Source organism: Odocoileus virginianus, chromosome 30 (assembly GCF_023699985.2).
Source record: "Odocoileus virginianus isolate 20LAN1187 ecotype Illinois chromosome 30, Ovbor_1.2, whole genome shotgun sequence".
NCBI classification, from domain to species: Eukaryota; Metazoa; Chordata; class Mammalia; order Artiodactyla; family Cervidae; genus Odocoileus; species Odocoileus virginianus.
In genome coordinates this window covers 37,464,328-37,487,660 of record NC_069703.1, presented here as the reverse complement: position 1 = coordinate 37,487,660, position 23,333 = coordinate 37,464,328, and the positions used below count along the sequence as shown (strand labels likewise).

Below are 23,333 nucleotides of genomic sequence, written 5' to 3'. Positions count from 1 at the left end.
GTAAGATCAATCTTACACAAATTCTTTTAGAAAATAGATGAGGGAATATTTTCAGCTCATTCAACCTTAGATAGTCAATCTGATCTTTGACATTCTTGCCCTAATTACCAAAATCTAGAGACAGAAACTATGCATGTTTCCTAATTTTCTTCCAAACTGCATGCTACATGCTCTTGCTGATGCTTCCCCTTCCTTGAAATTCCTTCCTTGGAATTCCCTCCCCACTCTCTTTGCCTATTCAAGTACTTTGGATAGATAGAAGTGAGGATTCTTAGATGATCTGAAACTTAGGTCCATTCTTTTTCTTTTTCCTTTTTTTTTAAGGCCTATTCTTTTGTCACTTGCCTCTAAAGACAAGTATAACCTTGAGAAGTGAGCACAGAAAAAAAAAAAAAACGAATCAGTGTTAGTACTATACATAAATGTTAAGCCCAGTGTAGAATACACAAAAGAAAAGTCAAGGGCTTTCTTTCTTTTTTCTCTTTGTTTTGTTTTCAAGGGCTTTTCTGATTCAACGAAGTAAAGTGTTCCCACTCGCCAATGAAATGCAATAGAGAACTATGCAAAAGGCAGAAAAAATGAGACTTTTTATTTTTTAAAGAACAGCAACAGAATACCAGTGAGAATCTTCTGTCACTCAGCTTTCCAGCGAATATTTATTGAGAGCCTACTATGAGCCAGGATTATGCCAGGAATTGTGTATATACTTGGTGGTCCCTTCTTTCATGGAACAGTCTAGAAGAAGAGACAGACAATAATTAGGTGATGAGAATTATAAATTGTGATTAACTTTTCTGAATGTAAAGGACAACCCTCATTTTTGGGGGGGACCCTCACCATGTGGGGATCTTAGTTTCCCAACCAGGGATTGAACCAGGGCCCCAGCAGTGAAAGTACTGAGTCCTAAATCACTGGACCATCAAGGAATTCCCAGAAGAAACATGGAAAGCAAGAATAATGGTGGGAAATTTTTTGAAGTTGATGGTCAGGAAACGTCTCTCTGAGGAAGGTAAGTTTCTTGGAGGATGAGAAGGCACCAGCCTCTTGGATGAGGACCATTGCAGGCAGAGAGAAGAGTGTGTGATAATTCTGAAACTAGAAAATTGTCAAGTTTTCTTAGCAGCTGAACAGAAGGTCGATGTGGCCAGTGGGTTGGACAGGTAGTTGAAGCCAGATCATGATGGATCTTCCTGGTTCTGGAAAGATTTTTTTTTATTCTAAATATAGTGGAGCCCATGGAGGATGATAAGTTAATGAAGAGAGAATTGAGAAGGCCCCAGATTGATAATATTTCAAAAGACATTATTTGCTCCCACATTCAAATGGCATTTATGGACTATCTCTGTACCAGGTACTCTTCTCAGCATTTTAACATCCCATTCAGTTCTCACCATAGACTTGTCCATGTGTGTGTGTGTGTGTGTGTGTGTGTGTGCACACGCGCGCGTGCAGGCGCTGAGTTGCTTCAGTTGTATCCAACTCTTTGTGAACCTTGGGCTGTAGCCTGCCAGGCTCCTCTGACCATGGGATTTTCCAGGCAAAAATACTGGAGTGTGTTGCCATTTCCTTCTTCAAGGGATCTTCCTGACCCAGGGATCGAACTGGTATCTCCTGCGTCTCCCGCATTGCAGGTGGGTTCTTTACCACTGAGCCACTGGGGAAGCCCTAATAGACCCGTGAGTAAGGTATTATGTCATTATCACTTTCCCACTGATTAAGAAACTGATGCTCAGAGAGATTCAGTGACTTGCCCAAGATTTTATCGATATTAGCCCAAAGCTGTGATTTGAAATTTAGTCTCACCTATGATTCAAGGTCTCTCTGTTCATCCCACCAGATTATTTAACAGTTACTCAGGCCAAATATCCACAGTATCTTTGACTCCTCTCTATTTCTCATATACCCCTCCCCTCTTATTAGTTCAGTTCAGTTCAATTCAGTCACTCAGTCTTGTCCGAATCTTTGCGACCCCATGAATCGCAGCATGCCAGGCCTCCCTGTCCATCACCAACTCCTGGAGTTTACTCAAACTCGTGCCCATTGAGTCGGTGATGCCATCCAGCCATCTCATCCTCTGTCGTCCCCTTCTCCTCCTGCCCCCAATCCCTGCCAGCATCAGGGTCTTTTCCAATGAGTCAACTCTTCGCATAAGGTGGCCAAAGTACTGGAGTTTCAGCTTCAACATCAGTCCTTCCAATGAACACCCAGGAGTGCAAATCCTGGTACGTTTACCTCTGAAATCTAAAAACTTGTCAGCATCTCTGCTGCTGCTGTCCTGATCTGAGACACCATTGTTTTTTGCCTAGATTCCTGCAATTGCCTCCGAACTGTTCTCCCTGCTTCTGCCCTTGCTATCCTATCTTCTTTTTTTTCTGCAAAGCAGCCAGAATAAACCTTCTAAATCATAAGTCATATCATAAAACATAAATCATTCCTCCAGTGACTTCCCATGTCACTCAAATAAAAGTCTTTAATGACTTCCAAGGCCCTACAATTCTGCCCCCTACACTCCTGCTTCCCTGGCCTAGCTCCTAAATCTCTCCCTAGCTCACTCTATTCAGCTACACTAGTCTCCTTCAACAAGGGAATCTCTTGTCTGAAGACCTTTACATTTGCTGTTCTTTCTGCCAGGAATTCTCTCTCTAATGTTTGTAAAGTGTCCTCCATTTTTTTAATGTCTTAGCTCAGGGGGCCCTTTCTGATCACCCTTTGTAAAATGGATAACTCTACCCAAACAATAAGCCTCATCTCCCTTCACCGTACTGTCTGATTCTCCACAACCCTGAACACCATGAGGTAGACTGTAGGTTTACTTATTTCTTGTTTGCTTCCCCCCCTGCCCTTCAAAATATAAGTTCCTAAGGACAGGGATTTTATTCTCTGTTCTTAGAACACAGATTTCAGCTCCTAGAACACTGCCTGGCTCAATGAATAGAGGCAGGTGACTAAAGAACAGAGCCTATTTGATCAATGACTGAATGAACAGAAAGACAAAATCGTTCACTTTTTAAACTAGGAAGTCATGGCAGAGGTTTATTTCTTCCAGTTGATTCTTTGGTTTTGAAGCCTTAAGAACAGCTTCTGGACTTCCCTGGTGGCTCTGTGGTAAAGAGTCCACCTGCCAATGCAGGAGACACAGATTCGATCCCCGGTCCAGGAAGATTCCACATTCCTCTAGGCAATTAAGCCCGTGCACCACAACTGCCAAGCCAGCCTAGAGTCAAGGCTTTGCAAGAAGAGGAGCCACAGGAGTGAGAAAGCTGGCCCTGCAACAAAGAGGAGCCCCTGCTCACCTCAACTAGAGAAAGCTCGAGCGCAGCAACGAAGACCCAGCACAAATTAAAAAAAACTCAGCAACTTCTGAAAGCTTTAACTAAATTGAGTGGATCAAATGATCTTGGTTTATGCAGTGCTGACTACCAGTTGGCAGGCTACCAGTCATATAACTGGGTATGTCCAGGAGCCTAGTCTTGCCCCTATCACCTTCTCTGGTTCACTACAAAGCTTACTGAATACCTTTCTCTTTTCTTTGTTTCTTCTTAAAAATATTATGTGACATATTTATTTAACATGTATATTACACATATGTTACTCTTTTCTAAGACACACTTACATGCCTTTGGCTTTTTTGAGTTTTTTATTCTGGGCAATGGGAGTGATAGTTGGTCCCTGTCTGTGGTTGGGATTCTATACAGGGAAAGTCATTCAATTAAATCAAGCAGTATTGAATCCTTAATTGACACAAATGAGACAGACAGACAGCTGGAGGAGTGGGGGAGGGACAAGGAGCAGGTGCTCTGCATAATGGAGAAAGAAGAGGGGCAGAATATAAATTCAGCTCACTTGTGAGTCTAGGTTTTGTACCACAAGATAGGTAAGTTTTGCCACAGCTTACTTTACATATAGCAGAAAGGATCTGGTGGTATCTTTGCCAAGGATAAGGCAACAGATTCCAAATGCTTGTGCCATTTTGGCTGCCCTGATGGCCAAGTCGGCCTCTTTTCAGGTACAGTCATTTATGAAAATCACTCTTGGTGGAGCCCAGGGTTTGTTTTTTTTTTCCCCCAGATAACTTTATCACATAATGTTTGAATGAAAGAAACCACTTTTTAAATTCCTTTCTCAAACAAAGGGATTCTTAACACATGAGTTAGGAAAGTGAGGGAAAGGATGTTTCTAAATCATCAAATGCCAGATAGAGGGGCATTCCTGCTGAGGAGGCATGTCCCTTGACAACTCTGGAATTTCCCTGAGAATGTTGGGGGTATTTTTTCCTCTTAGCCCCATCTTGATCTGAGCTTTGACTCCTCAGCTCAGACAATTCTTCTCTGTATCCATGGGAATTGCTCCCATAATTAGCAGTGTCTCCTGCCTGGAACACAGACAAGTAAATGTTCAAACCTGGCAGCTGATCCTGGGAAGGAGAGCTGATTAAATCTTTCCTGTTGAGAGGCACCTCTCTGATTTGAATGTGACACCTACATCCTCCACCTCAGGTTTGTCTGAGAGAAGCAATTTCACCCATGCCTTCATAACCGGAGATCCTGATATTTAAAGATATTTAATCTTAAAAAGAGTCCACTAGTTTCCCACTGATTTAGTAAAAAGCATGGGCTTCTCCCCCACCCCTTTCCTAGCCCCTTCTCCACTAAACACCACCCTGGATTTGGTATGATGAAAGCTCCTGCTTCACAGGTCTCATCAAATGCCACGAGCCTTGAGGAATAAAAGGAGTTCAGAACACTACTAAGTACATGTAAGTATTAACTGCAGTGAAAGAGTGAAAGAGCGGGCAAACTCTTTAAAAGTTTTGGTAAGACAGGCTGGAACCATGAAGCCCCAAAGTGAACATTCTTGGTGATATTCTGTTCCAGAAAAGCTTTCTATGGGAGGAGGTGCATTCTTATCTGGATGTATCTAGTGTTATGTATGACCATTCAAATGTGTGCAGGAGAGACAATATCTGTTTTCTTCTGACATCAAGGCAACCCTTTAAGTTTATCCAAATTTATTTCGGTTAGTGCAATAAAAAAGCCAGGTTGGAGAATTATGTCTAAAACAAAAACAAAAGCCATTGTATGCTTGAAGTTTCCCACTGGAAGCCTGCTTTTAGAGCAGTTTGCTTCTCCACAGTTCCAGTCACCTCACAGTATTTGCATTCAGGCAGGTTGGCTGTGAACAAAGCAAGTTTGCTTCACAGGCAATAGCCCTAAACGTACTCTCTCAGGACAAAAGTTTTTCTTCGCAGTGTTTTCTACACGGCTCTGGTGAAGGGCCATTCACTTACCTCCAACCTCTTTCTCCTGGGAGACAAAGGCACCTTTGGGCAGCAGTGACATGGGAGAGTTAGAATCAGATTTGTTATCGCCATTGCAGCCTTCAATTTCAGTAAGAGGCTAAATCTGTCTATTCCAACTACAGGAAGGCAGTCTTTATAACCCCTGGAGCACTTGGCCAATTATGCACCTGCAAATATACCATACAGGACATTTCAGGTTCCTAAGCACTTTGAAAACCGATACTTAAACAGTCTCAAGGGATCCTATCACCCACCTCGAATAATAGCTGCTTTGGAATCTGTTGTTGGCACCAGAAAAAGAGAGTCCTCTGAAGTCATTCTAAAGCCATTTTTATTGTGCATTTTCAAACAAAGAACCTCACCAAAAGAACTTCTGTTACAAAATCAGGGTAGAAAGTCAAACTCATCTCATCTAAGAGTCAATTACCCTGGCAATTTTGTGAAGGGATGGGAAATGAGTGCTAGGGGAAAGGGTTGTGGGGAGGGGGTGGGATTGGCTTTTAAAATCCCCTGGGTGAGAAGGGTGTTCCCACTGACTCTAAGCTCTAACAATTACAACAGAAGGGCCTCTGTGACTTTCTGGCTATAAACTTTTTATGATTATTAACTGGGGAAATCTAGAATATGTGGAATTTTAACAATCGGCTTTCAACCTCCATTTGCTTCTTTCTGAGAAATTTGTTTTTGCACAGTGTAATAACCTAAGGCTCAGAATTTACGTTGACTACCTTATATTCCTTGCTGAAACCCACCTTCTTACATATCTTACTTCCAATAAAGAGGCAGATGCCCAACATGCTGTTTATCTCGGGAAAGAAATACATGTGGGAAAAGAAGCAATTTTCTTCTTGCAATTAAATTGTCATGACCACCTGTTGTGGGATTATCCTGCCATCTGCTGTTCAAAAGAGAAACAACAGCAGAGAAACAGGTTGGATGAGCTAAAATGTTCCTCAGTTGATTAAGGGTTTCAGTACAGTTTAAAATCTTCCTTTTTTTTTTTTTTTTTAAGAGTATCGCTCTCAATTACTATTGTGAAGTAGAGCTAATGGCTGATGGAATATCCCAAAAATGGGAGGACAAATGACACTATTGTTTCTAGTTGTAGAACCTTCTTTCCCTTGACCTAATCATTTCACTCTAGAAACGTCTTCTAAAGGATGAATCTGAAATTCAGAAAAGGCCATGTGTGCAAAGATGTTTATCATAATGATCATTTTATATTGAAAAAAATTACAGAAGCAACTCAAAAGCCCACCAACTAGCAAATGGTTAGGATCATCTACTTGGTGGAATATTCTGAAGCTACTGTAATTATTTACATGAAAAATTTGACATGATGGTGTGCTTAAAATGCAACATAAAAATAAAACAGATTAGAAGAGCAGATTAAGGACTTCCCTGTTGTTCTAGTGGTTAAGAATACGCCTGCCCATGCAGGGGACCCGGGTTTGATCCCCAGTCCTAGAAGATCCCACATGCCGTGCGGCAGCTAAGTCCCTGCACCACAACCAGTGAACCCTCGTTCTAGAGCCCAGACAATGCAACAGTTGTGGCAGTCAGAGGGCAGCTAGGAAAAGTATTTCCAGACACAGTATTTCAGACAGGAGTGAGTTTATTAAGAACAAAGAGCAGAGATAATGAGAGTCCTGCAAGCTCAGCGGGCTGACCTCCTGACAGACCAGGAGAGTCCACGGGACGCTGTTAGAACAGTGGGCGGGCTCAAGGGAGGGCCGACGCTTTCGTGGGCTAGGAGCCAATTTTTAGAGCCTCGAGACAAGGAAAACTCCTGCTAGAAGGGTGGCACTAGGTGACTGGTTAGGACACTACAGGGTGAGTACACCCAGGGTGGGCGTTTTTGCCTAATATGGGGTCAGAATACTCTGGTGGCTCAGATGGAAAGAATCTGCCTGCAGTGCAGGAGACCTGGGCTCAATCCCTGGGTCGGGAAGGTCCCCTGGAGGAGGGCATGGCAACCCACTCCGGCATTCTTGCCTGGAGAATCCCATGGACAGAGGAGCCTGGTGGGCTACAGTCTGTGGGGTCGCAGAGTCCGGCACGACTGAGCGACTAACACTTTCACTATTCGTGGGGTCAGGAAGCAGGCTGGGAAAGATCAGGGGGCTTTTGGCAACGGTTACAATGGGGCCCAGTCAGTTCCAGAGGTGACCTTGGTTCTGAGCTCCACTTCCGTGGCCTTGGTGCAAGGCCTCGCACCTGTGACCTTGGTATGGAATTACTGAAGCCCAAGGCCCAGAGTTTGTGCTCTACAACAGGAGAAGCCACCGCAACGAGAAGCCCACACAAGCAGAGAGCAGCCCTTGCTCGCTGAAGCTAGAGAAAGCCCACATGCAGCAACAAAGACCCAGAGGAGCCAAAAATAGATAAATAAATGGCAATGTTCCTTAAGCTCTTTGGCTGCGCTAATTGTTTCCCATCTGACCATCTTGTGTAGTCTCTCTTCCCTTGTGGTGCCAGCCAGAGTGATCATTCTAAAATGCAAGGTTGGGATTTCCCTGGCAATCCAGGGGTTAAGACTCTGTGCTTCCATTATAGGGGGCATGGGCTAGATCCCTGGTTGGGGAACTAAGATTCCTCATGCTGCATGGCATGGTCAAAAAAAAAGAAAAAGAAAAAAAAAAGGAAGGTTGACGAAGCCATTCCCCAGATCAGAATCTTTCAAAGGCTCCCACTGCCTTATGGAATTAAGTTCAAACTCCATGCTATTTCACCACTGTGTGATTTTGCTCATGGTGTTCCCACTGCCAGAGATGCCTCTTCTCACTCTCTGCCTGACAACTCCTCCCCATCTTTTGGGACTCGGTTCAGGCATCAGCTCCTCTTGACACCTTTCCTGACACCTGGCCCTTTGACAGAACTGACCACAGCCTTCTTTGTACCAGTGGCTCCCCTCCCCACCATACTATAATAACATCACTTATCACATAGGTAATTTTCTCTTTCCTTATCTGACTCCTTCCCTGGATGTAAAGCTCCTTGTTTATGAATCTTGCATCAAGGGGTGGATCCCGGACTTCCCTGGTGGTCCAGTGTTTGAGAGTCTGCCTGCTAATGCAGAGGATGCAGTTTTGATCCCTGGTCTGGGAGAATTCTACCTGCTGCTTGGCAACTAAGGCCGTGGGCCACCACTACTGAAGCCTGCGCTCCAGAGCTTGTATTCCACAAGAGAAGCCGCTACAGTGAGAAGCCCACGCACTGCAACTAGAGTAGCGCCCGCTCACTGCATCAGAAAAAGCCCTCAAGCAGCAACAAAGACCCAGTGCCGCCAAAATAAATAAATAAAATGAAAAATTTTTAAAGGTGTATATCCCAGCACCTAGTACTGTGTCTTGTTTATACTAGAAGTTCTATAAATGCTTGCTCAATAAGGAATTCATCTAAAACATTTTGTTTGTTTATTTCTTTTGGCTGTACCACGTGGCTTGCGGGATCTTGGTTCCCCAACCAGGGATTGTACCTGTGCCATGGCAGTGAAAGCTCGGAATACTAACCACTCAGTCACCAGGGAATTCCCACATCTAACATTTAAATTTCCAGAAGGCTTTCATTATAATGTGGCATTTGATTCTGGTAAGTGGCAAAGCAAGGACTTGAACCCAGGTTTTCTAAAAGGAAGGAAAAAACTCAAACCCTGTAGCAGATACTATTTTTGCTCACCCCAAATCCTCTCAGATCTTTTACCAGTTCCTCCCCACCTCTTTTAGGAGCTGTTTGCTTTTGTTTCCAATAACCAGTACCTGCGGCTCTTCCCCGGAGGACGGTCCTCAGGCTGCTAGATGGCTTTGCTTCTTTCCTCCTCCTTTGCGTGCAGTGGTGTTAAGTCACCTCAGTTGAGTCAGACTCTGCAGCCCTGTTGACTGTAGCCCACCAGGCTCCTCTGTCCATGAGATTCTCCAGGAAAGAATACTAGAGAGGGTTGCCATTTCTTACTTCAGAGGCTCTTCCTGACCCAGGGCTGGAACACTCGTCTCTTGTTTCCTGAACTGGCAGGCGGGTTCTTTACCACTAGTGGCACCTAGGAAGTCCTCTCTCTTCCCTGCTGCTGCTGCTGCTAAGTCGCTTCAGTCGTGTCCGACTCTGTGCGACCCCATAGACGGCAGCCCACCAGGCTCCCCCGTCCCTGGGATTCTCCAGGCAAGAACACTGGAGTGGGTTGCCATCTCCTTCTCCAATCTCTCTTCCCTAGCCTCTAGCAAATGACTAACTGGAGGTGGGAATTTGCAAACTCAGTTGACTGTCTCCAGTAGAATTGATACTCCTGAGCTCCCTAAGGGATTAAGCTGCACTTTCTGGGACTACCTGAAACCTCATTTTTGCTTGGCTTCTTTCTCTTTTTGCCTTGCTTCTCCTTGGCCGTCTCTGGCTTCTTGGAGGATTTCCTTAATTAATCGCCTATCAAGGATCGTTGTCTCCGATTCTGCTTCTAAGGTTTCCAAAACATCCACCTAAGCATTTCCTTAGTTCCTACTTTACGTCGGAACCTGTTAAGTGCTCTTACAAAAGCTAGTTTATTTATACCTCACCAACTCTCTGTGAATGACGTATATAAATTTTTTTTAACACCTGAATAAACGGGCTTAGAGAGCCAAGGTAATTAATATCCAAGGTCACAGCCATCGGAAAAGTCAGAAGTTGAACCTAGTTATTTTTACCCCAAAGATGTGTCCTTTTCACTAAGTCTTGATGCCTCTTGTGACTCTAAATTCAATGTTTTTCTCTTTGTGAGGATGGCATCATCGGCTGACTGAGTTTAGTGGGAACTCTTATTTTGGACATTTATCTGCACATCTGGTGGATTCATTCGCCAGTTTGTATAAATTTTAGTAATGTCAGATAAATAGTAAGAGCAGGTAAAAGACAAAAAGCACTTCATCAAAATAGGCTTGCTCTTTTCTCTACTACAGGATGTTCCTAGAATAACTATATATCATTCTAATAACTTGGGATCTTTTGCCAGTTTCCTAACTCTCTGGGCCTCAATTTTATCATCTTTAAAATGGGGAAATGAGATAATAAGAATACCCACTTAACTTGATAGGTTAATGAAAAACACTTAGAACTGACACAGAGTGTAAGTTCAGTAAATGTTGGTTACTGTTGTTATTATTAAAACTGCTACTTAATATTAAACATGTCTTTGTCCTTTTGGTCACATGTACATTACAGTGTAGAGACTCAGGATGGACAAAACACTAGCAATGAGTCACTTACAGAAGCCCTGTCTGTACTAAGAAGGAGCTTGTTCCTCAGATATCAATATTGTTATCAATATTTCCAAGTAGGTAGATTGTTGTTTAGTTGCTAAGTCATGTCTGACTCTTTGCGACCCCATGGACTGCAGCATGCCAGGCTTCCCTGTCCTTCACTATCTCCTGGAATTTGCTCAAACTCATGTCCATTGAATCAGTGATGCCATCCAACCATCTCATCCTCGTCGCCCCCTTCTCCTCCTGTCCTCAATCTTCCCTAGTATCGGAGTAGATAAGTATTATTGAGTTGTTCACAGTCCACAGAAGTTAATTCATAGTCCCTCTTGTGGTGACTCCTAGAATTACCATTATCACTTAGATAAATCATAGAGGATCACATTTGCAGGAGTTGCCAGACACTGAAAGACCACTTTAGTTCAGAGGTTCCAAAGCTAGAGTTCCAGACCCCCATATGTCAGAGAAGGTCTAATGAATATTTTCAAAATTTCAAAAAGTCTAGCTAAAATTGTTCTTTTACTTATCACAGAAAAAAGTTTTTTCCACACATATTAACTCTTTTAATCCTTTGAGATAGGTGTCACACTATTATTCCCATTTTGCAGATGGGGAAGTTAATTCATAGAGACATTGAATAATCTGTCCAAGGAAGCAAATAACAGAAATGGCGTTGAATCCAGGCAGTGTAGCTTCAGGGCCTATCTCGCCACCTAATTGCCTAGCTGTATAGTTGCAGTAGTACTAGATCTATTTCCCCAGTGCCCACTATATATGCCAGTCCACAAATTAAGCTCACATCATATTTTCTCACTCCAGAGCTGCATTTTGCAGATAAAAAAGCTCAGACTCAAAAAGGGCACAAGGAAGGTTAGAAGTGAAAGATTCATCACCTCTTTGTGAAGATGGATTCACAGGTGTATACAGATGTCAAAACATCCAATTACACTGTGTAGTCTATCATATGTCAGTTTTATTTCAATAGAGCTGTTTTTAAAAACAGCAAGAAAAATATTTTAAAAATAAAAACAACATGGAGATGTCAGGTTGTAGCATGAGACTAGTAAAAATTATAAAGCTGGGGAATGTTAACTGTTAGCCAGAATGAGGGGATATAGAGAGTCAAGAGCCAATATAGCCATTCTGGAGAACAATTTGCCAGTACACAGTCAAGTGAATTCTGGATTTAGCCTATGCCCCCCCAGTAATTCTGTTCTTGAGTCAACATTAAAAAAAGAAGAGTCACACCACAGTGAAACTGCACAAAATCAAGGAAAAGGAAACACAAAAATATTCAGGAGAGGGGGACTTTTTTTGGCTTTGTGGAGCAGCTTGTGAGACCCTTAGTTCTCCCATCAGGGATCAAACCTGAGCCCCCTGCATTGAAAGTACACAGTCTTAACCACTGAACCACCAAGGAAGTCCCAGGAGAGGCATACTTTTAACCTCAATATTAATATTTACTTTAAATATTATCAAGCTAAATATTTACTTTAAATATTATAGTATGAAGTATACTATAGTATAAACTATAATATAAAGCTTTAATAATAAAACAGTGTGGTATTATGTTAAGACATATACCTCAATAGAATAGAGAGTTAAGGGACAGAGCCACATGTATATGGTCAATTGGTTACCAAGAAAAGTGCTGTAAAAGGATAGTCAGTCTTTCAAAAAATGGTGCAGAACCAACTTGGATATCCATAAGTAAAAAATAAATTTCAACTCTTCTCTCATACCAGACAAAAAAATTAATTTGAAGTGGATCATAAACCTAATCATAGATGCTAAAACTTTGCAAGAACATAGAAGAAAATCTTTGAGAACTTGGGATAGAAAAAGCTTTCTTAGGAACTTCTCTGGTGGTCCAGTGACTAAGACTCCATGCTCCCAATGCAGGGAACTTAGGTTCTATCATTGGTCAGAGAACTAGATCCCACATGCCCCAACTAAAGATCCTTGCATGCTGCAAGGGAGATCAAAGACCCCATGTACTACAGCTAAGACCAGGCACAACCACATAAATAAGTAAGAAGAACTTTTAAAGTCACTTAAAAAAAGAAAGAAAGAAAGAAAGAGCTTTCTTAGAGTTAAAAAAGAAAATTAACCATCAGAGTAAAACTTTACATTGAAACTACTTGATAAAAAAAAGTCTTCTGCCCTTCTAAAGACAACGCAAGTTGCATACTAGGGGAAAATATTTTTTATGTATATTTCTGACAAGGAAACTGTATCCAGAATACGTTAAAAAATGTATTCGCAATACGTCTTAAAAAACCTATCAACTCAATAATAAGAAAACTCGGGGAAAAAGAAGCGAAAGATTTGCTCAGACCCTTTTCCAAGGAAGATATATGAACAATGAGCAAGCGCATGAGGAGATGCTCAGCATCATTAGGCATCAGGGGAAATGCACATTAGATCACAATAAGATATATCTGTATGCTTCCACCAGAAAAGCTGCAATTTAAACAGGCATAACACCAAGTGTCAGCGATGTTGCTGAGCAACAAGAACCCTCATATGTGGCTGATGGGATTGTAAAGTGGTTCATACAAATATTTTGGAGAACAGTTTGATAGTTCCTTATAAAGTTGAACATATGCTTAACTTATGACCCAGCAGTTCTACTGGATAAGTAAAAACGTATGTCTACAAAAAGTCTTGGGTCTTCTCTGGTGGTCCAGTGGCTAAGACTCCATGCTCCCAATGCAGGGAACCCACGTTCCATCCTTGGTCAGAGATCGAGATCTCTCATGCCACAACTAAGGAGCCTGCATGCCAGAACAACAACAACGAAAGATCCCGCATGCCTCAATAAAGATTGAGGAACCTGCAGCTGCAGCTTAGACCTGCTGCAGCCAAATAAATAATTAATTTTTTTTAAACTTTAATAAAAAACCTAATCCTTAAAAACATCTTGTATATGAATGTTTATAGCAGCTCCATTCATAATAGCCCCAAATTGCTAGTAACCCAAGTGTCTTTGAACAGGTAAATGAATAACTGAACTGTGGTATAATAATACAATGGAATACCACCTGGCAATAAAAAGGAATGAATTACTGAAATATGCAATTATGGATGAATCTTGAAAACATCATGCTGATGAAGGAAGACAGACAAAAAAGAGTATATCAGCAAAAAAAAAAAAAAAAAGAGTATATCAGCACATCATATATTACCCTCTTTACATGAAATTTTAAGGAAAAACTGGAAATAGAATCAGTGATTTTCTGGGGGTAGAGAGGTTAATAGCAATAGAATTTTGGGGGCTAATGTAAATGTTCTATATCTTGATTGGGGAATTTTTGCATAAGTATATATATTTGTCAAAACTCATCCAACTGTATACTTTAAGTGGATCTATTTTATTAAGTGAAAATTATGACATTTCTTTCACTTTTTCACTTTGATTTTAAAAATAAAAAAGATTAGAAGGAGACAAAAGGAGTAGGAGGAGGGAGGGGAAGAGGAAAGAGAAGGTGAGGGAGAAGCATCACTCAGGCTCAGAAACCAAAGTCATTTACCTAAGGTCACATAGCTGATGAACTGTGGAGTTGAGAGCCCAGTCTAGATCTAACTGACTTCTAATCTCAGTCTCTTGCCACTGTTCCCATCAGCCAATGTGGTTCGATTTTAGACACAGGATTAGTGAAAGAAAAAATAACACAAAGGGATATTTAGTGGTTTTAAACAAACAGAACTGTTGGTTGGGTTTTAGTCCCTCATATTACAGATGAGAAACCTGAAGTCCAGAGAAGGAGGTGACTTACCCAAGGTCACACAGCTGGTAAATGACACGATTGGGACAATAACTCGGCTTCAGTGTTTTTATGATTTCTCCTTGAGACACTTTTCCTCCAGTTTCATTCTATCATTTTTCTCTGCCTCAAAGAGAAAAGCATAAAGAAAGAGTAATAAAAAAGAAGAAAAAACAATAGTCAAATGAGTGTTGCAAGCAACAAAAATAAAAAGAAGCAAAAGCAAGCTATGGGGCTCAAATGATTAAGACTGATTTTCTGGAGGAGGCGGGACTTGATGGAAACCTGGAAAGACAGCCATAGTGACATTTGTGTGCAAGAGAGTTTAATTACAGGGGAGTGGGTAGATTTCATGGGAATATGTTTACAAGGTACCCTGCCATCCCATTCAGACTGTTTTCCTCTGGAAACCTGCCAACCCCAGAATGTTATCTTTCACTGGAGACTTAATTGTTTAGGTTGAGATCATATTCATGTTTCCAGGAGTCCTAGGTCATAGAAACTCTCCAACACACTGAATGCAGAATTCAGTCATGAGCTCTTCCATCATTTCATAACTGTGCCTACTGAGTGGGGGTGCAGAGTTTGAAGAGGTGTGGAGTGAGGGGTACAGCCCTGTGTGAGCTTCTCAGGTGCAAAGAGACAGACCCTGGGAGACTTGGAGGCTGTGGATGATGAGAATGGACCTTTTGTTGATCTCTTAGGGTAGTTCTTGCTGGGGTAAGAAAGAAACCCATGAACAATTTATTTTTGGCTAAAGTGAGGTCCAGAACAAGTGTCCCTGATTGACACGTGACCTTCTTCTAAACCAATTCATTAACCCAAGCTCTCTCCATCTCATGGCTCTGCCATCTCACCACAGAAAGCCCAAAGTGACTATGTTTGTCAAACTGCAGAAAGGAGAAAGAGATGGGGAGGTCTTCTTGGGAGGATTTTGTGAACAGATAATGTCTGCTCGCATCCCATCGGCTAGAGCTCTGTCACATGAGCACATCTAATATCAAGTGTAGTCTAGCTGTGTGCCCAGGAAGAAGAGGAAGCAGAGAGTCAGAGGGGATATAGACAAAAGGGACCTTGCCTGCAGCATGTAAATAAAATAATTACCACTGATTGAATGTCTGCTTCAGTGCCAAACATGGTGCAGGGCACTTTACTTAACTCAGTCCTCTGAAACACTTGTGTAAACTAGGTATATTATACAGAAGTAGTAGAGAAAACACTGAGGCTCAGAAAGGTTGGATATTTTACCCAAAGTCATACAGATGGTGGGTCGTAGAGCCAAGTTTTCAAGCCTGGGTCTGTCTGATTCTAGAGCCCAGTCTAGTTGTAAGAATGGAATCCCTTGGGCTTGTGTTCCTTAGTTTTATTTCTATCTGATCACCTTTATATAAACTACTAAAGAGCAAACAAATTATTCATTTGTGCATCCTCCCAGCGCTTCCCAGTACAGGCTGTGATCTCTCTCTCTATATATATATGTACATATTTAAATTCTTGGCTGCACTGAGTCTTTGCTGCTGTGTTCAGGCTTTCTCTAGTTGTGGCAGGTGGGACTGCCCTCTAGTTGTGGTCCCCTGTTGCAGGGGCCCCTCTTGTGGCAGAGCATGAGCTCCGAAGTGTGCGGGCTTCAGCAATTGCAGCTCTTGGACACTAGAGCACAGGCTCAGTAATCATGGTGCCCAGGCTCCACAGCATGTGGATTTCATTTCATTTTGTCCCTGAACAGTGTTCCACGGGCTGAATGTGCCGCAATTCGTTTAACCCATTCATCTGTTGATGGACATTTCCCCCATTTTGGCTCTTATGAATATTCATGTAGGAGCTTTGTGTGGACATATGTTTTTATTTCTCTTGGGTAAATAGAGTTGACTCACAGCATGTGGAATCTTCCTGGACCAGGGATTGAACCTGTGTCCCCTCCATTGGCAAGCAGACTGTTAACCACTGGGCCACCTGGGAAATCCCAATAATGCTTTTTGATTAAATAATAATACAAGTTTAAAGTGCCTTGAAAGTGTACAAAGTCCATTTGTGACTTTAAAACAATCCTCATTAAAAAACCTAAGCAAGGACTTCCCTGGTGGCTCAGTAGTTAAGACTCCACGTCCCCAGTGAAGAGGCACAGGTTTAATCCCTTGTTTTGGGACGATCTGATGCTGCATGCCCCTCCAAAAAAAAAAAAAAAACCCAAAACTCCAAAAAACTTAAGGAAAAAACTAAAATGAGTTGTTCAGTGTCTTGCCTAAAGTCACATGGTAAAAGCAAAATCAGAATCTACCAATGCCAAGTCCAGTACTGATACCAGCTTTACCACTCTCTAACACGATGACCTTGGGAAGGTAATTTAACATCAAAATACTTTAATCTCATACTCTTAAGTAAAATGAGTATAATAAAAGGTAAGTAAGCAAAGGCAGTAATTCTTATAAAGCACTTAGTACACTTGTGAGTAGCACCCATAAGCACTCAATACACATGAACTACTGATTAAAGGATTTAAGTTCTTTGATATTTCAGTTGTTTAAGTTCTCTGACATTCCATTTTTTCACGTGTGAAATAATAATATCTCTTTGATGTGGTTTTTGATAATTAAATGAGCTAACCTGACTTGAAGAGCCAACTCATTGGAAAAGACTCCCTGATTCTGGGAAAGATTGAGGGAAGGAGGAGAAGGGGGCAACAGAGGATGAGATGGTTGGTGGTATCACTGATTCAATGGACATGAGTTTGAACAAACTACAGGAGATAGTGAAGGACAGGGAAGCCTGGCGTGCTGCAGTCCATGGGGTCTCAAAGAGTCGGAGACGACTTAGCTGCTGAACAGCAACAACAAAAACACGCATTTCAAGGCCCCGGTTAAGTGCTGAGCATGTGGTAAATGGGAGGAAAGAAGAGTGATTACCTTTTAACAAACACCAAACCAACGTCATCATTTTTTTCCTCCAAAAATTAGATGTGCCCAGGAAATGTTTGTTGACTGACAAATGAGCTGATGCCAACATCACTGCAATGTATCATGTAATAAATAAATTTCATCTGTCTAAACATGTTGCTTTTCAGGCAATCAAAACACTTTCCCATCCCTATTTAGGCTTTCTCAGTTTCAGTGTTGGGGATCAGTAAATCATTCCTTTTTCCCATGGTGTCCCTGAGACCCTGGACAGTAGTTAAGACTCTCCTTGATATCCAGAAGGCAGAAAGATGGCTCTATAGGGCTGTGGTCAAGGTTACAGTAGCTAATTCTGAATCTCTGCACCAGTTTGGTTCTTAGGACGTGTGCTTGGGGCTGGATTGGGTTCTGAAAACACACAGACACGCATATATTTTTTGTGTATGAGTTTGTGACTTTTTTTAAAGTCCATAGCTTCATTTTAAAAAGTTAGTCAAGTCTTTTAAAAGCACAAAGAAGAATCATTGTTAACATTTTGTTGTCTATCATTTTGGTTTTTTCTATACATATAACATTAAGAAGATAAATTTATCTTATACTGTACTCATACTTGCTTTTTTTTTTTTTTTTTTTTAATATTTATTTGGCTGTGCCAGGCCTGGGAACTCTTAGTTTTAGCATGTGTGATCTAGTTCCCTATCCAGGGATCCAATCCAGGCCCCTGCATTAGGAGCACAGAGTCTTAGCTACCAGACCACCAGGGTCAGGAAGTCTCCTCAAGTTTTTAAATGAAGCAAAAGTTTTGAACAGACAAAAGAATATGTAGAAATAACCGGTAAATACATGAAAAGATGTTCAGCATCAATAGTCATTAGAGAAATGCAAAGTAAAACCACAAAGGGAAACCAATTCACACCCACTAGAATGACTAAAGTTAAAAAGACTAATAATACCAAAGATTGGCAAGGGTATGAAGCAAATGGAACTTTCATACATTGCTCGTCAGGGTGTAAAATGTCCTTTGGGAAACAGCTGAGTCATTTTTTAGTTAAACATACACCAACCCCAGCATGGAGCAACGACACTTCTATATATTTACCCAAGAGAAATAAAAACGTATGTCCACACAAAGCTCCTGCATGAATATTCATATGAGCCAAAATGGGAAAAAGTGTCCATAAACAGAGGAATGGGTTAAACGAATTGTGGCACATTCAGTCCATGGAATGCAATTCAGGGACAAAACGAAACGAATTCCTGACACAGGCAACAACACAGACGAATCTTCATAGATATTATGTTGAACAAAGGAAGTCAGACATGAAAGAGCACACTCTGTATGATTCCATTTATACATGTTCTAGAACAGGCAACACTAATTTATGGAGACAAAAAATTAGAATGGTGGCTGCCTCTGACCTTGGGGGAGATTGAGAAGGGACAGGAGGAAATTCTCTGGGTAATAAAAGCGTTCGGTATCTTGTGAGTGGTATGGGTTTCACAAGTGTACACATTTGTCAAAACTCATCTGATCGTATACATATAACCCATGCATCTTGTTGATGGTGAATTAAACCTCACATAGTTGATATAAATACACTTGTGGAATTGCTTTCTGGTCTGTCAGCTTGTGTTGGAGTTTAGGAAAGGACCCCCCCTCCCTGAGTCACCTCAGAGTAGAATAGGGCCGGTCTCAGAGTAGAATAGGATTAGCCCACCTGCTGGCAGTTTCCCTGCTCCCCCAAAAGTTGTATGCACCTCAGCTCCCTCGTTGTGACCCCAAGGCCTTTTCTTTTTTGGCTGCACTGTGTGACTTGTGGTATCTTAGTTCTCTGACCAGGAAAGGAACCTGGGCCCCAGAAGTGAAGGCATCTAACCACTGGGCTGCCAGAGGATTCCCAACTTTTTATTACTATTATTATTATTTATTTATTTTTTTAGCTGCGTGTGGTGCTCCAGCTTTTCTTGTTGTAGAGCATGGGCTCTAGGGCCCACAGGCTTAGTTGTTGCATCACGGCATATGTCCATAGTGGCCTTGAATGGGATCGAACCTGCATCTCCTGTGTTGGAAGGTGGATTCTTAACCACTAGATCACCAGGGAAGTCCCCCCAGCGCCTTTCTTATGCAATGCTGATCCTGCTAGTCTTGGCTAACCAGAGGGAACTTAGGCAAGTCACAGGCCTGGTGGGGAGGGGGGCCTCTCCTGATACAAATGTGGCCAGCTTTGCAGTCAGAGATTTGGGGTTCCAATCCCAGCAGTAGGCTTCCTTCCATTCTCAGCTGTCTGTACCTTGGCTAAATCACTTACCTGCCCTGAAGCCCAGTGCTCCAGACAGGTGAGGAGCATTGGTCTTTGCAGTTCAGTGCTGGGATGAGAAGACTGTTCCGCATGCTTGTCAAGTAAAAATCTAATATCTGCTCCCCTGGACACAATGGTTCTCAACATTTTAGGGGATCACAAACCCCTCTGAGAATCTGATGAGAACCCTCAACCTTCTCCCCAAGAAAACTACACAAGCGTACACCCTTTTACATATCATTCCTCGTTTCTGGGAAGCCCATGGACCTCAAGTTAAGATCCCTGGTTCTGGAGGGTTTCTTTCAGCTCTGAATGTTCTATCAAGCATTCTTGCAGCATGACTACCATTTTTCCTGCACCTAATCTCTGCAAGAACCTTCACTCTTATGACCCTCTGAGGATGGTTTACAAATGAGGAAAACAAAATTCAGAGAGGTCAAGTGACCTGCCCGAGATCACACAGCCTGGCATGGCTGATGTTGAGACCTGACTTCACTCTCGTGCCTTCTGATTCTAATCCTCTACTTACTCCTCCAGGTGAGAATATTCAGTCCCCTTCAGTTGCTCCCTGATGCTCACACAAAGGGTCTGGGACCTGGAACACTCTGTAATAACAGCAGGAATGACTGTCCTTACCCAGTCCTCTAGTAAGAAGATTCTGCAATGGGTGAGTGACGCCAGGCCCAGCCCAGGTGCAGACCTCAGGCTCCGCTCAAGCATGTGTCATCTGCCCCTCGATTTCTCAATTTAGCCCACAGCCTGAGGAGTGGGTGTGGAGCGGAAGAAGGGAAGAGAAACAGAGGAAATTACTTATAAAAAGGAGTTTCAGGTTGAGTCATACACATGAGTTATAACTCAGAGAGAGGCTCTGAGGTAGGAGAGGAAAAGACAGAGACAGTCTTTTTGAGAGGGTTCCTTCTCGTGGGACAAAGATGTTCAGACGAGTTGACTGGTATCTCTGCTCTGGAGACAGAGAGACAGAGAGGCAGAGAGAGAAGAGTCTGTCCTCTGGGAGGAGAGAGTGGGTAGTCATGTTAACAACACGTGTTAAGCATTTCCTATGTGTCAGGCCCTCTGCCATGTGCTTCTGAGGCGGTGCTTAGTTTTACCTTTACCAGAGTAGACAGTACTATTAACTCCCATTTTTAAAGAAGGGGAAATTGAGACAGAAAGGCTAAATGACTTGCCCAAGGTCACACAGACAAGTCATCAACATTGGCTTCTAACCCAGAAGTGTTTATACTTCAAGAAAAAAAAAGAAAAAAGTAAACAATGTGGAGTCCTGCTCCAAGGCTACTGAGCAGGACCTCATACCAAGGCTACAGAAGTGGAGTCTAGAAACAAGGTCATCTTGGGAACTGACTGAGCCCCATTGTAACTGCTGCCAAAAGCCCCCCTGATTATCACCAGCAGGCTTCCTGACCCCAGTTCAGTTCAGTTGCTCAGTCGTGTCCGGCTCTTTGCGACCCCATGGACTGCAGCACACCAGGCTTCCCTGTCCTTCACCAGCTCCTGGAGCTTTCTCAAATTCATGTCCATCCAACCATCTCATCCTCTGTCGTCCCTTTCTCTTCCTGCCTTCAATCTTTCCCAACATCAGGGTCTTTTCCAATGAGTCAATTCTTTGCATCAGGTGGCCAAAGTATTGGAGTTTCAGCTGACCCCATATTAGGCAAAAATGCCCACCTCAGTGCTCACCCTACAGTGCCCTAACTAGTCACCTAACTTCCCTGGTACCTCAGACAGTAAAGAATCTGCCTGCAACACGGGAGACCTGCTTTGATCCCTGGGTTGGGAAGATACCCTGGAGAAGGGAACAGCTACCCACTCCGGTATTCTTGCCTGGAGAATGCCCATGGACAGAGGAGCCTGGCAGGCTACAGTCCATGGGGTCGCAAAGAGTTGGACATGACTGAACAATTTTCACTTCACAATGCCAATCTTCCAGCAGGAATTTTCTTTGTCTTGAGGCTATAAAAATTGGTTATTAACCTACAAAAAGCGTCAGCTCTCCCTTGAGTCAATCCGCTGTTCTCACAGCATCTCAGTCGGCTCGCACTGGCCTGTCAGGAAGTCAACCCACTGTGCTCACCACACCCTCATTATCTCTGCTCCCTGCTCTTAATAAACTCACTCCCTTCTAAAACGCTCTGTGTCTGGAAATTCTTTTCTAACCCGCGCTCGGACTGCCACGACAAACAAAACCAGGACGGCCCTGACTGGAGTCCGTGCTTAACCCCCGGACTCCGCGTTTCTTCCTACGTTCTGTTTGATGTTTGCTTATAACCCAGACTCTGTAGACACACCCTCTCCTCTAACACTCACATCAGCCGCGTTTGACCGTTGGGGAAACCTCAGAGGACTGAAATGACTCGCCCTAGGTCAAACAGCAGGTCAGCCTTGGGGGTGGGGAGTGACTGCAGATCCAGCTGTTCCCACCACCACCACCTGCCTTCAGGGATGAGTTGGGCCAGAGGGTCCACTGCACAGCCCTGGGGAGGGCACGGCTCCCAAGGCCCTCCTGCTCACCTCCGCATCTGTGTCTCTTGACAGCACAACCTTTGCCTGTGGCTGCAGCTGCTTCCCTGAGGGTGGGGATGGGGGTGTCCTTTAGATTTCCCTCCTGTTACTGCTGAGTCACTTCTCCCTCGAGTCCTTGGAGTTAGTGGGAACCCCCTCAAGAAATGGAAGCTACGCAGAAGACCTCAGTTCAAAGCAGAGGAACCTTCCTGCCATGCGGGGGAATGCCTTGTGATGTGGTGGGAAGGGGGGGGGTCTCCGTAATCGCTGGCGGTATCTGAGTAGAAACGGGAGAACCATCTGTTGGAGATTCCTGTCGTGGGTGGAGACTGGGTTGAGGCCTTTAGAGCCCTTTTAACTGTGAAATTTTACAAGTCAGTGTGGGATGAAATGTAGGCTGGGCAGCAGAGTGGCCTAGAATGAGCTTTGGGGCCAAATAGCCTGTGTGCTTGCTTAGTTGCTTCAGTCGTGTACAACTCTTTGCGATCCCCTGGGCTGTAGCCTGCCAGGCTCCTCTGTCCATGGGATTCTCCAGGCAAATACTGGAGTGGGTTGCCATGCCCTCCTTCAGGGGATCTCCCCAACCCAGGGATTGAACCCGTGTCTCCTGAGGCTCCTACATTGCAGGCAGATTCTTTACTGTTGAGCCACCAGGGAAGCCTGGGGCCAAATAGACCTGGGCTCAAAACCTGGCTCAGTCAACCTCCTTGCTGGTGACTGGTGGGCAAGTTTCTTCTCTTAGCTTCAGTTTCCTTGTTATAAGACGGAAATGATCATACCCACCTCATGAGATTGCTTTGAGTATTAGGGGTGATATATATACTGTGCCCAGCATAAAGCAGGACCTCAATCATGCCTACTATCATTGCCAGTAAATGAATGGCCAGATCAAGGATTAAATCCATATGTTAATCAAAGTACCAAATGTTTGGATGCTTAACATTTAGGGGAAACTAGCCTTTTCTCTGAGGGTGCCTGTCCCAGAAATAACCATGAAAAACATAAAATGTAAGTGGGTGAAATACAAGAAACAATTAGGGACTTTGATGCCTGTGCCAACAATTGAGAACTGGCGTCTCTGACTCAGAGGGGATGTGTAAAATCATCTAAATAAGTCCCCACCTGGCAACAGGAATCTTCTCGAAGATCTTGACAAGTCTCATTAGTTCTCTGCCTTAGCCCAGGCTATGGGGAACTCACTACCTTCTGAGACTGCCCATAGGAAACTCCCCAAATTCCCTAAGTTGTTTTCTGTCCTTTGCCAGCTGGGAAAACAACTTTCTAACAACATCTTCTAATTGAGACCAGACCCCAATACTATAGGCACCTTT

General features: G+C 43.1%; 1 long non-coding RNA gene across 3 annotated transcripts; it reads right to left on the bottom strand.

Moving 5' to 3' along the window:
• Window positions 1-563: 563 nt before the first annotated feature.
• On the bottom strand, window positions 564-21,789 carry LOC139032238 (uncharacterized). 3 transcript variants are annotated; one of them, XR_011484768.1, is made up of 4 exons: window positions 20,119-21,789; window positions 14,304-14,418; window positions 5,288-5,466; window positions 564-735 (listed from the first exon to the last, which is right to left on the bottom strand). It is a non-coding gene; the product is annotated as an uncharacterized lncRNA (long non-coding RNA). The 3 variants fall into 3 exon arrangements; XR_011484767.1 differs by having other exon boundaries at window positions 14,304-14,414; window positions 20,119-21,788; XR_011484769.1 differs by lacking the exon at window positions 20,119-21,789 and adding an exon at window positions 20,012-20,103.
• Between the last annotated feature and the right edge of the window lie 1,544 nt (window positions 21,790-23,333).